Source organism: Quercus robur, chromosome 2 (genome assembly GCF_932294415.1).
Source record: "Quercus robur chromosome 2, dhQueRobu3.1, whole genome shotgun sequence".
Classification (NCBI taxonomy): Eukaryota; Viridiplantae; Streptophyta; class Magnoliopsida; order Fagales; family Fagaceae; genus Quercus; species Quercus robur.
Window position 1 is genome coordinate 35,660,072 of NC_065535.1, and position 13,504 is coordinate 35,673,575.

Below are 13,504 nucleotides of genomic sequence, written 5' to 3' on the forward strand. Positions count from 1 at the left end.
GGTTCTTCTTTTGAACATTCATTTGAACACCTTTATGATGATTGAGGCTGAATAATTCTTTTATTGCACTATTTTAACACATAAATAAAAGCTATTAATGATTACAAAACTTGACGTCTATTGATGATACCTCTTGAGGTGTTCAATGTTCCATGGACGAGGTAACTTGCTTCTGTCCATAGATTCCAGATGATAGCTTCCTTGTCTTGAGTAGTTGATGATGTTGTAGGGGCCTTCCCAAGTTGGTCCTAGTTTGTCCTATGTGGGATCTTTGGTTGCTGGTGTGACTTTTCGTAGGACAAGGTCTCCTACGCAAAATCTTTTGAGCTTCACTCTCTAGTTATAGTAGCCAGCCATCTTCTGCTGGTACTTTGCTATTCTTTGGGACACCTCCATTCTTACTTCATCTAGGCAATCCAAGTTCACCTTCAGTTGATCGTCATTTCCTTCTTCGTCAGAAAACTCCCTTCCCATGCTGGTGACTCCTAATTCGATAGGGATTACAGCTTCAGTGCTGTAGGTGAGTTTAAACGGTGTTTCTCCTATTGGGGTTCTGGCCGTGGTTCGGTAGGCCCATAGGACATTTGGCAGTTTGTCAGGTCATGCACCCTTTGCCCCCTCTAGTCGAATTTTGATGATCTTCAGCAATGTTCAATTAGTTACCTCCATCTATCCGTTGGCTTGGGGATGTCCTGGTAACGAGAATTGGTTCTTGATACTGAGGCTCGAACAGAACGACCTGAAACCCTGGCTGTCAAATTAGCAGCCATTATCTAAAATGATCGTCCTTGGTATGCCAAACTTACAAACTATGTTCTTCCATACGAAGTTCTATATTCTAGCTTCTGTAATGGATGCTAGGGCCTTTGCTTCTACCCACTTTGTGTAATAGTCAATTGCTACGAGTAAAACTTTACTTGTTTTTTACCTTAGGGCAAAGGCCCTACTATGTCGATTCCTTATTGTGCAAATGGCCATGGTGACATTATGGCCGTCATCATCTCTCCAGGCATTTGTTGGACGTTTCCATATCTCTGGCATTTTTCACATCTCTTAACGAACTCCTTTGTGTCTTTTTGTATTATGGGCTAGAAGTAACCAGCCTTGATGATCTTCCCTACCAATGACCTTGCCCCTGAGTAATCTCCGCATGTACCTTCATGAATTTCTTCCATGATGTACTTAGTTTCGTCTTGCTCAACGCATCTTAAGTAAGGCAGTGAGAAACCCCTTTTTTAGAGTATGCCGTTCAGGATTGTGAATGTAGTAGCTCACTTCTTAATCTTTCTTGCCTCGTTTGAATCCGGTGGCAACTATCCATCTTTGAGGTATGATAGGATTGGGGTTGTCCAGCTGACGTTACCTTGTATCGAAAACGTGTGAAACTCCTCGATGCTGGGGAACTTCTGTACTTCTAGCATTAGACTCGGGCAAGCTTGTTCTATCGTTTGATGATGCATATCTACCCACTTCGTCTACTTTCGAGTTCCAACTCCGAGGAACTTGTATGAAATTCACCTTCTCTAACTCTCCAATCATTTGGTTTTTCAGCTTTAGGTATCTTTGCATCCTACTTTCCTTTGTTTCGTATTCACCGTTGATCTGTCCTATCACCAGCCTTGAATCACTTTTCAAGAGTACATTTTTGGCTTTAAGGGATCTTGCCACCCTAAGCCCTGTTAATATTGCCTCATATTTTGACTCATTATTGGTAGCAGGGAACTGAAGCTGTACCCATATTTTAGGATGTCTCCTTCTGGAGAAGTAATGATGACTCCAACTCCACCTTTCTTTTATACTGACGATCCATCAATATGAACCGTCCACAACATTGATATGTCCTGTGTATTCTCATCTTCTGGAAAAGTAAACTTGGTGATAAACTTAGCTAATACATGGGCTTTGATCGCTGTTCGAGGTCTATACTCGATGTCAAACTAGCTCAGCTCAATCGCTCACTGCACCATTTACCCTGCTGCTTTAGGTTTGTTCATTGCCTTCTTGATTGGTTGGTCTGTCACAACTAAAATCGGATTTGCTTGAAAGTATGGGCGCAATTACCAAGAAGCGTAGATCAAGGCGAAGGTGATCTGCTCCATGCATGGGTATTTTGCCTCTACTCCTTAGGAAGCTTAGCTAACATAGTACACTGGGCATTGGACCTTGGACTCTTCTCGAATTAATGCAATGCTTACAACTGTGGCTAATACAGCTAAAAATAGGAATAAGTCCTTGCCTTCTTTGGACGGACTCAAAAGTGGTAGGTTACTCAAATAGCGTTTTAACTTTTGGAATGTTGTTTTGTAATCGTCTGTCCTTACGAAAGCCTGCTTAAAAGTCTTGAAGAAAGGAAGGCACTTGTTTATTACCTTAGAGACGAACTTGTTGAGGGTTGCGATTCTTCCCGTTAACTTCATTACTTCTTTAACGGTTTTAGGCGACGACATCTCTAGAATGGCCTTCACCTTCTCTAGGTTAGCTTCAATTCCTCGTTGTGATACCATGAAGCCAAGGAACTTCCCCGAGGAAACCCTGAATATGCACTTCGTTGGATTCAACTTCATCTTATATTGCCTTAGTGTCTCAAAAGTTTCCTTAAGGTCGTCCAGATGGCATCCTTTTTCCTTACTCTTGACGAGCATATCGTCTACATAAATTTCCATGTTCCTTCCAATTTGCTTGCTGAAAATTTGGTTTACCAACCTCTGGTAAGTGGTTCCCGTGTTTTTCAACCCAAACGACATGACTCTATAACAATAAAGTCCTTGATTGGTGATGAATGCTGTTTTTTCCTGATTCTCTTTTGACATTTGGATTTGATTGTATCCTAAGAACGCGTCCATGAATGCCAGGAGTTTATGTCCCACCATTGAGTCAATGAGTTTGTCAATTCTTGGTAATAAGAAGCTGTCCTTCAGGCAGGCACTGTTCAAATATATGAAATTCACACACATTCTCCATTTTCCATTTGCTTTTTTACCATGATGACGTTGGCCAACCAGTCTGGGTAATAGACTTCTCTGATAAAATTGGCCACCAGCAATTTGTCTACTTCGTCTATTATGACCCTATTTCTTTCAGGAGCAAAAACTCTCATTTTTTACTGGACAAGCTTCTTTTCAAGGTTCACATTCAAGCAATGCTGAATAATATCTCAGGGTATGCCGGATATGTCCTTGTGGCTCCAGGAAAATATGTTTAGATTCTCCTTCATGAACTTGATTATCTCTTCTTTTATCGAGGGATCTAGGCTCATCCCTACTTTTGTTACTTTCGTTAGCTCTCCTACTACCAGCTTGATTGTTTCCAATGCCTCTCCGAGGTCTTCTCCTCTATCATCTATGTGTGGTTTTTCTTTGAGGCCAGTACTGCCTAATAGCATTCGCGAGCTAAAACTTGGTCTCCCTTTATCACTCCCACCTCGTGTTCTATTGGGAATTTTACCTTCAGGCAGTATGTTGAAGTTGCCGCTTTCCAACGGTTGAGTGTGAGTTGTCCTATGATCACATTATAGGATGAGGGACAATCCACAACCAAAAAATTAAGCTGTTTGGTTACTTGGAATGGGTGTGAGTCAACTGTGACCGTCAGCGTCACTATTCCCTTCGGGTATACCCTATCTTCGCTGAAGCTGACGAAGGGAGATTGGAAAGGACGAAACCTCTTTGAATCTACCTTCAACTACTAGAAAGCTGACAAGTAAATGATGTCTGTGGAGCTCTCGTTATCCACTAGGACTCGCCTAGTGTTGAATCCTTCTATCATGAGCATGATAACCAACGGGTTGTCATGGGGTTATTTCACTCCTCTAGCATCTTCTTCTAAAAACACCATGTCCATTATTTCTCTTTTTCTATGTTTCAATGGTGGTGCCATGTGGACACTGTTGATCTGTCTCTACTGTGGGTTTTTGAGGGACTTGAAAGATCCTCCTGTTGTTGGACTTCCATTGATTATCCTTATCTTTCCTATGTAGGGGTGGCAATTCGTGTTCGCGGGACGGGTTCGTGTCATGTCAAGTTATGAGTATTCGGTTATATAGGTTGACTTGAACTCGACCTATTTACTAAATGTGTTAGGAATCCTTAACCTGAACATGACCTGTTTATTAAACAGGTCAATCCGACCTGACACATTTAACTCGTTTAATTAACAAGTTATGTAAAAGTCAATATAAATTACCTGTTTTATAATCTATTTAATTAATAGGTCATACTTAACCAATATAATCTTTATCAATTCCCATGTATATAAAATTAAAATACAATTATAATTATAAATATAGTAATAAACATATAAAAAAACCATAAATTAAGTAATAATATCAAAATAACTAATAACTTTATAAGCTAAATGGGTTAAACGAGTCAGACGGGTTTGCATGCTGAACACGAACCTGACCCATTTATTAAATGACCCGAATATGACCTGAACCCGTTTAGCCTCAACCCATAACCTGTTTATAAACGGGTTAATGGTGTCGGGTTCGCGGGTCGTGTCAGATTTTGCCACCCCTACTCCTATGGCACTCTTTGGATGATCCTATTGTTTTTCTTCTTCCTTAGGCTTATCTTCTGACCTTGCCCATTGTTCGTGCTTGTATCATCTTGGTGTATCTTTCTTCATGAATTTCTGTAACTTCCCTTTTTGAATTAACTCTTTTATCTGTTCTTTTAAGTCCTTACACTCGTCTGTGTAGTGCCCATGATCCCAGTGGAAACGACAATATTTCTTTTTGTTACGAGTGCTAGGTGAAGAATTCAGTGGCTTTGGCTAATTAAGTGGATGGTCGTCCTTAATCTGCATCAAGATTTTGTCAATAGGCATCACTAGGGGTGTGAAATTTACCGTCCTTCTAGTCTTATCGTTCTTTGGCTTGATAGTTTCATGGTTGGACGAGTATTCTCTTCTTTCCCTCTTTTTTCCTTTTGAATCATCTTGAATGTTTCCTATTTCCTTCCGTGTGTCCCTTGCTTCGATTAAGGCTAAAGCAACCTCTGCATTCATGTACTTTTGAGCTTTCAACAGCATCTCTGTCATTGACCTTAGAGGCCTTTTTGCTAGTTGTAAACAACGCATTTTGTACCCTTTACAACTTAAGCCCCCGTTCCCCAATAATGTTGAATTCTAAAACCCATGGTTGGTTTAGGGCCTAATCAGAAGTTAAATTAACTTGAGAAGTGTTAAAATGAAAAATATAACTTTTAATGAGTAAATAAATCTATTTTTGAAAAATAAGCCAAAGGAAACCCTTGTTATGCACACGCAAGAATTAGCTTGTGCATGCAACTTTTTGCAGTGTATGCAGGTCCAATCTTGCGCACGCATAGCGATTTTCAGAAACTATACAAGGCAAGTTTTCTACATTTTATGTTGAGATTTGGAATGAATTCCACATCATCTAGGAGTCGTTACAAATCTCCTTTTTCACACTATAAGTAGCCTTACATGGTATATTTTCAAAACACACAAAAATCCCATGGGAAAACACTAAGATTTACTAGAAATAATGAACAAAAGAGGGAGTTTTTCACAAAACACCCTTAAGTCAATTTTCTTTTGATTAGGGCATTTTCTGGCCTTGATCTTTAAGTTTAAGATTAGTTTAAGATTACCAATCACTATTTTATTGACTTGTGAATAAATTTAACTGAGGGGAACAATTAAAAATCAAGCTTGGAGAGTTTTTCTTTGAGGTATTAGTTTTAAACCATTCTTTTTCTCTTCTTTCATTTTTTGCTTTTTAATCTTTCTGTTTACCTTAGTTTCTTGTTATAATATGTTTTATCATGTTTGTGTAGTCTAGGTTTACATTTTTGTATGTTTAAAATGCATGTTAGGATGTTAAATTTAGTGTTTTAAGTCTTTGCTGTGTTTCTAGGGTTTCTGGACAGAAACTTGCATATGCATAATCTTGCCTGCGCATGTAGGCTTGTTCGTGCATGCACATGAACTTGCCTAGAAACCCTAATTTTATTCATCTGTTTTTGATCCTACCTTCACATGTTTGTTTTGTTTAGCTTCTTATTCCATGTTTTTATGCTTTCAAAGTCTCTGTTTCCATGTTTATTTGTTTGTTTGCTTTCACATGTTAGAATTAGGATTATATTGCTTTAATGCTATGAACATGCATTCACATGCTCATGCATAATGCCATAGGTGCTGAGTGGCTACAAGGTAAGGAAAGGCTTGTCATGCATTTGTGATGTTCATGCATTTGTGATATGATCTTGCTTTGATAATGTATACGAACATGCTTGTTTGGATGAGTATTTCCAATGTGTAGATGCAATCACATGTTGCTTTGATCTTTCTATGTTTATGTTTTTGCCATGATTTGATTGCTGATTTGGATGAATAACATGGAGCTTATGATAAAGCATGCCTAGATGTATGATTAGGGTTGGTGATGTGATGAATGCTTTGATGCCATGCTAGATAAATGTTAGGACCTTTGATATGTGATGCCGTGATTAGATGAATGTTATGTCTTTGTTTTTAAGCATGATAGATGCATGATTAGGTCTTTTGGGATGATTGATGCCATGTTGATTGTTAGTTGAATGTTAGTGTGTATGTAAGTTAGAATAACAATATTAAGTGTGCCTTTAATAGGGTTAAGACATAGGACACAATGATGGGAAGCCAATCTTAAGGTTCCCAAGACTGTACCTTAACTCTGAACTTATATCTCTGGTAGTAAGAACAAAAGATCCTCCCACGAGAGGACGCTATATATATGGTTCTTAGGCCATTGCAAAAACTAGGTGGTGACTCTTTTGACTTCCCCTTGCGCCCACACCAATGCGACCACGAACTACTTGGACTTTGAACCGGCTTTGAAGGTGATTAGTTGTACCTTGTCCTCTGCTTCGTCCACTTCCAGCACTTCTCTATTGAATTGTTTTACGTATGATCTCAGTGATTCCCCTTCCTCTTGTTTAATCGTGAGCAAATGATCTACTGGTCTCTTCTGTTGCTGTCCCCTGACAAAATGACGTACAAATGAATTGCTCAGCTGCTCAAAGTCATCTATAGATGATTGGGCCAATTTGCTAAACCACACTCGTGCTGCTCCCTTAAGGGTTGTTGGGAAATAATGGCATAGGATCTCATATGGGGTCTACTGCAAGCTTAGGGTCATCTTGAAGGTTGTTATGTGATCCAATGGATCCTTCAGGCTGTCATACTACTCAAGCTGGGGAAACTGGAACTTAGGGGGCAAAGGGCACTCCAGGACTTTTGTGGTGAAAGGAGAGTTAGTCCTTTTCATCATTCTGTCCAAATTCTTATTCGTTTTTTCCTTCATGGCATTCTTTAGCTCATCCGTCTCCTTCCTCATGCTTTTAAGGAGGTCTTTATTTGCCCTATTAGATGGCTCCGTCCTCCTTGAACCATCTCTCTTGTTGCTATTTTCTTCATCTTTGTTCCTGTTGACGTCATTTCTTGCTCGCGAACGATTCCCTTCTTGCTGCAACTACTGTCTCATCTCTTGATTCTGCCTAGTGAGTTATTCTATATTGGTCGTGAGCATTTGAACCTGTAAGGCCAATGCCATTGGATCCTGTGGTGTATTGGATTCCATCTGGATATTGGGGATGGTAGAGCTACATTTCCAAACTACAGATTGAAAGTCTCCCCACAGACGGTGCCAAACTAATGAAGCCAGCTTTGTCAATTGATAGGTTTGTCTAGATGGAATATGGCCAAAAGAACCTAGAATCCTACACAAAACCAAAGAGTTGTGTTTCTCTCAAAAGGGTCACTGGTGTGGTGCCAGTCGATGATAAAGTCAAGCACTGGGGAAGATGATGACAATGAACTAATAGGATTATGAAAGATGTGTCTGTACCTTTTCTTGAGGTCTGATGTAGTTTATATAGGAATTAACCTTTCTAGCCATTGAAGGCCTTCAATGTTGGCTTTAATGTCTTCTTGTAATGCTTCGAGCCATTTAATTGGGCGAAGATACTACCAACGATCGTGCCTTTATGTTCGTCTATGCGTAACGGCTCACACATTAAATGTTCATTTATGGTGGTTTGATCGTCCAACAACTTCTTTGGACGATGGGAATTTTCTGATTCATCAGTATGCCAGTGCAACCTTAGAACTTAGCAACTAAAAGAATAGGGACTACCACATTGAATAAAATTCTCATTAAAATACTTAAATAATAAAAAAATTAAAAAAAAAAAAAACCAAATCTCAGACCAAACGGCTTCTCCTACACAAAGATGTTGCCTATCCATGAAGAGCCATGGTTTTAAGCTCATTCATACTCACGTGGATATAAGGGACAACTTGAATCATCGCAATTTGATATATGAGCAGAAAGTTATGCTGAATTGAACTTGGATTTAGTGTGAAATTCCTTTAACTCTTTGCCCCAATTCGACTTTGATTTAATTGGCTAACCTTCTTATTTAATTTCATTATGGCAGTTGTAAAAATATAGTTGATGATGCCGTAAAATTACCAGTGAGCTATACGATCCACGCTCGCTCAAGCTAACAACCTGCAAGAAGAAAGAAGTGATCTCGCCAAGGGCACCGGTGTGGTGTTGGCCAAATACCCTCCGACGGTCAAGTTAGAATTGTTCTCAACTCTAGAGTGCTAGAGAGGGTAAATTATGCATACCTTGATTTGTGAGGTTATTGAAGCTTTTATAGTAGTAGGTTGACCTCTTCTCCTTGATGTGGAAGTCTTTTCCTTATAGGAATCCTGAGTAATCCCAAACGTGATGGACAAGACATTTCCTTGTAAAGGGGATTAACGCGCGTATCTTCCGGAATGCTTTTTACGCTAGGTTTATGATTTCCTTGGAGACTTTACGTGTGCGACAGGAATATGGAACTGCTCTAGGCCCCTGGGCTCTACTGTTGCCGACCCATGGGCTTGGTTCCGTCAGGCCCAATGTGGTGAAAGTCCATGTGCTAAATTTTGCCCCTTCAGCTGCCCCCTTCACCCTATGGGTCCGTCACTACTTATATGGACGGACCCTTAGGGAGACGGTTTGGTATTATTTGGGGTTGACGGTCAAGAAAAATTTAGGACGGCGGCGTAGATTACTAAAGTTAACGGTCCTCCAGGAGGAGACGGATTGCGACTATTTGATAACAGGTTATCAAGCATTTATGAGCATGCCACGTGTCGCTTTTCGATTGGATTTTCTATCGGATCGAAGCGCCGCTTCGTCTTCCGTGCACTTCAGGTATATATATAACACATCTCAATCCTCATTTCTTCATTTTACAGCCAAAACACATTGTCAGAGCGCCACCGTCAACCTTGTCAGAGCAATCCGTCGTACATACAAACTTGTCAACCATACAACCGTCGACCTTCAATTACTTTAAAGAACGGTGAGTATCGCTATTCTCATTTACAAGTCTTGTTATTTGGCAATTATATTTAGCTAGATCTACACAACCGTCAATACTCTTAGATCCGTCAGTCTTAGGTTTTACCGTCAATTGTAGGAAATGTCTAGTGCGTCAAGTAATCAGTCAATGGTTCGTGACGGGACAGAATACGAGGAAGTATACCCGTCCGATCATAAAGACCAAGAGAGTCCTAGTGAAGAGAGGAGTCCGTCCGCCTTTTCCTCGTCCTCAATAAATGAGGGTATGGAGATGGTTGAAGTAGAAGAAATGTCTGATGACGGCGAGAATCTACCGTCGGGACCCGTCGTCTGTGCTGATGGACTTAGGGAGTTCATCATGCTACCAGAGTGGACGGTGCATAAATTCAATTCCGTCATTAAGGAGAAACACTTCAGCACATTTAGGGTTAATTTTCAAATTTCGGACTACATTCCAATCCATCTACCCTACGTATCAGAGAAGTGCTATTACGACGGGGTAGAAGGTGTCGGAGTGTATGAACAGATGCTGAAGGCGGGACTTAGGTTTCCGCTAAGTACATTGCATAGAAAGCTTTTAAAATATCTGGGTCTGTCCGTCAACCAGATATCCCCAAATGCTTGGAGGGTCTTCATAGCCATGGAGATTCTCTATGGTGCAATGACAGACGGTGCACGGAGGCTGGCGGTGCGTGAATTCCTTCATTGCTACCGTCCAGACGAGATTGACAGGTCAAGGGGAATTTATAGTTTTGCTAGTAGGAGCCCGTTGCTGAAAGTCATTTTTGAAACACTTGACTCAAATAGAGACTGAAAGAGTCGTTATTTCTTTCTAAAGGGTGACGGATGGATGAGCCGTCCAGGAGAGACGGAGTTTATGCCCGTCGACACAACTTGGGGGGTTTTACATTCATCTAGTATGCATCCGTCACATTTGCTTAATATTTTACATTTGTCAGCTATAGTTGTTTTCTTTAACCGTCTATTTCCTCTGCAGGTAGACAGCGCCCTCAAGTCAGTATTGAGGAGTTTAGTTTCCTAGAAAGAATTTTTCAGAAGACGAAGCCGGAAGAACAGACTTGGGCGAAGTTGGTAAATCCGAAAACAATCCATTGGTATTGTGACGGTCCTGAAAGAGTTCACAGACGTAAGTCCGTCATCTTTTACTTCGCGTAAATAGTTTTAATTTATGTAGATAACTTCATCCGTCCTGTATTACAGAGATGGACGACGCAAAGAGGAGGGCACTGATAAAATCACAGGCCGCCAAGCAAAAGGAGTCGGGCGAAGTTGTGGTTCCTAAGGGGACGGTGTCGTCGATAAAGAGGAAACAGCCGTCCAAGTCTGACCGTCCACATAAGCAGTAGAAGGTCCCTTTGGAACCCGTCGTAGGGTTGATAGCTGAGGGGGTGAAGACCGTCACCCCAGCAAAACAAGGGTCTGGCAAGGGCTTAATAAAGGCCCCGTCCACTAGCCAGGAAAAGCCTCCTCCTCTTCTCCGTGACGACTCCAAATTTGCCTTGGAGAAACTTTCATCAATTATTTCCTCGGAGGACTACGAGGACCTGGGCAATCATTCGACGGAGGCAATGAGGGAGACGGGTCTCTTTGCTGTTGCACAGGTAACTTTTATCCGTCGATTTGAGTCCGTCTATTTTGCTTAGCTTTTTGTTTAACACCTTTTAACTTGTTTATTTTAGTCATTGGTTATGATGAAGGGCTTAATGGACCGGTGTCTAAACTGTAAGGCGGCTTTGGAACGTGTACGAGCAAAGGCAGAGCATACGGAGGATGAACTCGGTCAACTTTATAAGTGGAAGTCTACAATGGAGAAGAAGTTTAACCTTTCAAAGCAGGCGAGAAAAGAGCTTGAGCAGAGGACAGAGGAAGCTGGGAAGGCCTTGGAAGCCAAAGACAAGGAAGTCCAGGACTTGAAGGAAAAGCTTCGTCAAGCTAAGGAGGTTGCGGTCCGTGAATACCGAGACTCCGACGCTTTTTTGAGAGAGCTGGGGGGATCGTTCCTTCAAGGCTTTGATGATGCACTCCGTCAACTTAAGAAAGCCTACCCTGATCTGGACATGTCAATGATAAATGTCAATGATCAAGATCAGACATCTGCTTTGCCCGTCGCTTCAGAGAATACAGACGACCTCTTTGGTGAAGATGCTGTTCAGGGTGACGGAGAATCAGTTCCATCGAAGGATGTCCAAGATGTCGACCCAAAAATGTAGATCAATATTACATCTCTTTTTTTGTATTTATTTTGAGAACGATCCGTCCTTTATTTTTGTATTAAACAGTTGCCCCCTAGGGGTTTTATCCGTCATTAATGCTTTATCTTATTTTTATGCTTTCTAATACTTTCTGTTTGAAACTTTCTTAAATATCCGTCCTCTTTATGAAGGAGAGATTGAGAAAATACCCGTCTATGTTAATTTTTGTATAAAGGTGTTGACGGTCTGGTATCCGTCCAGTTGTACACATGGATTCTCGTTATCCGTCTAACACGAGTATTTCTAACCAACGTGCGATCCGTCCACTTTGTGGAGTTTAAATTATTTTCACCCTTTGGGTGATCCGTCTACTATGTGCTAAATTATTTCAACCTTTGATTGATTCGTCCACTTAGTGGACTAAAAGTCTTCACCCTTTGGGTGATCTGTTCACTCTATGGATTTATTTCACCCTTTGGGTGATCCGTCCACTTTGTGGATTTCGTAAATTACTTCACCCTCTGGGTGACCCGTCCGCTTACGGACTGTAAATTATTTCACCCATTTTGGGGATCCGTCTACTTTTGTGGACTTTGTAAATTGTTTACCCTTTTGGTGATTCGTCCATTTTGTGGACTAAGTTATTTCACCCATTTTGGGGGATCCGTCCACTTTGTGGACTGAATTGTCACCCTTTGGTTTATCCGTCCACTTTATGGACTTGTTTACTCCACCCTTTGGGTTATCCGTCCATTTTGTGGACTAAATTATTTCACCATTTTGGTGATCCGTCCACTTTGTGGACAGTTATTTCACCTTTTGGGTGATCCGTCCACTTTTTGGACAGTTATTAAACCCTATGGGTGATCCGTCCACTTTGTGGACTAAATTATTTCACCATTTTGGTGATTCGTCCACTTTGTGGACAGTTATTTCACCCTTTGGGTGATCCGTCTACTTTGTGGACTTTGTTGCCAGCCCGTCTACCTTGTGTAGCATATCCATTCGTAATAAACATCCATGTGGAAAATCAAAGCTGTGTTTGAATATTCTTCTTTAAAGAAAATGCGTTTGTAGAAAAAGTACCTGCCCCCTTGGGCTTAAAAAGGCACAAAATGATTGTAGCAAAAGTCAAATAAAAACTAGTAAATTATAGCTAAAAAGATAAAATAAAATGAACTGGGAAATCGCTGATTTTTATGTTCTCTCTACTGGTAGTATTTTCAAAGATGCTCCGTGTTCCAAGGGTGCTGCAGCTTTTGTCCGTCCATTGTCTCGAGGTAGTAGGTTCCCTTCCTTTGCCATGATGCAATCCTGTAAGGTCCTTCCCAGTTGGGGCCGAGTTTTCCTTATGAAGGATCTCTAACGGCACCCATTACTTTCCGTAGTACAAGATCCTCGACCTGGAAGTCCCTACGCCTCACTTTGTTGTTGTAGTGTTTCACCATGAGATTCTGATAACGCGCCAACCTCTACACTGCTGCCGCTCTGACTTCGTCCACTAGATCAAGCTGGAGGCGTATAGCCTCTTTGTTCTTATCTTCGTCGTAGCTCTCCACCTGGTAGCTCGTGAGCCCCACTTCCACAGGAATGACAACTTCGGTTCCATATGCAAATTGGAATGGTGTTTCTCCAGTGGGTGTTCTTGCTGTGGTCCGGTATGCCCATAGGACGCTAGGTAGTTCGTCCGGCCAGATACCCTTTGCCCCCTCAAGACGGGTCTTGATTATTTTGAGGAAGGACCGGTTCGTGACTTCGACTTGCCCGTTCGCCTGTGAGTGTGCGGGTGACGAGTTGTGATTCTTGATTCCTAGCTTCAAGCAGAAATCTCTGAACGCGCTGTTGTCGAATTGCTTACCGTTGTCAGAGACCAGTACCCTGGGTATCCCGTACCTGCATATGATATTTCTCCAGACAAAACTCCAGA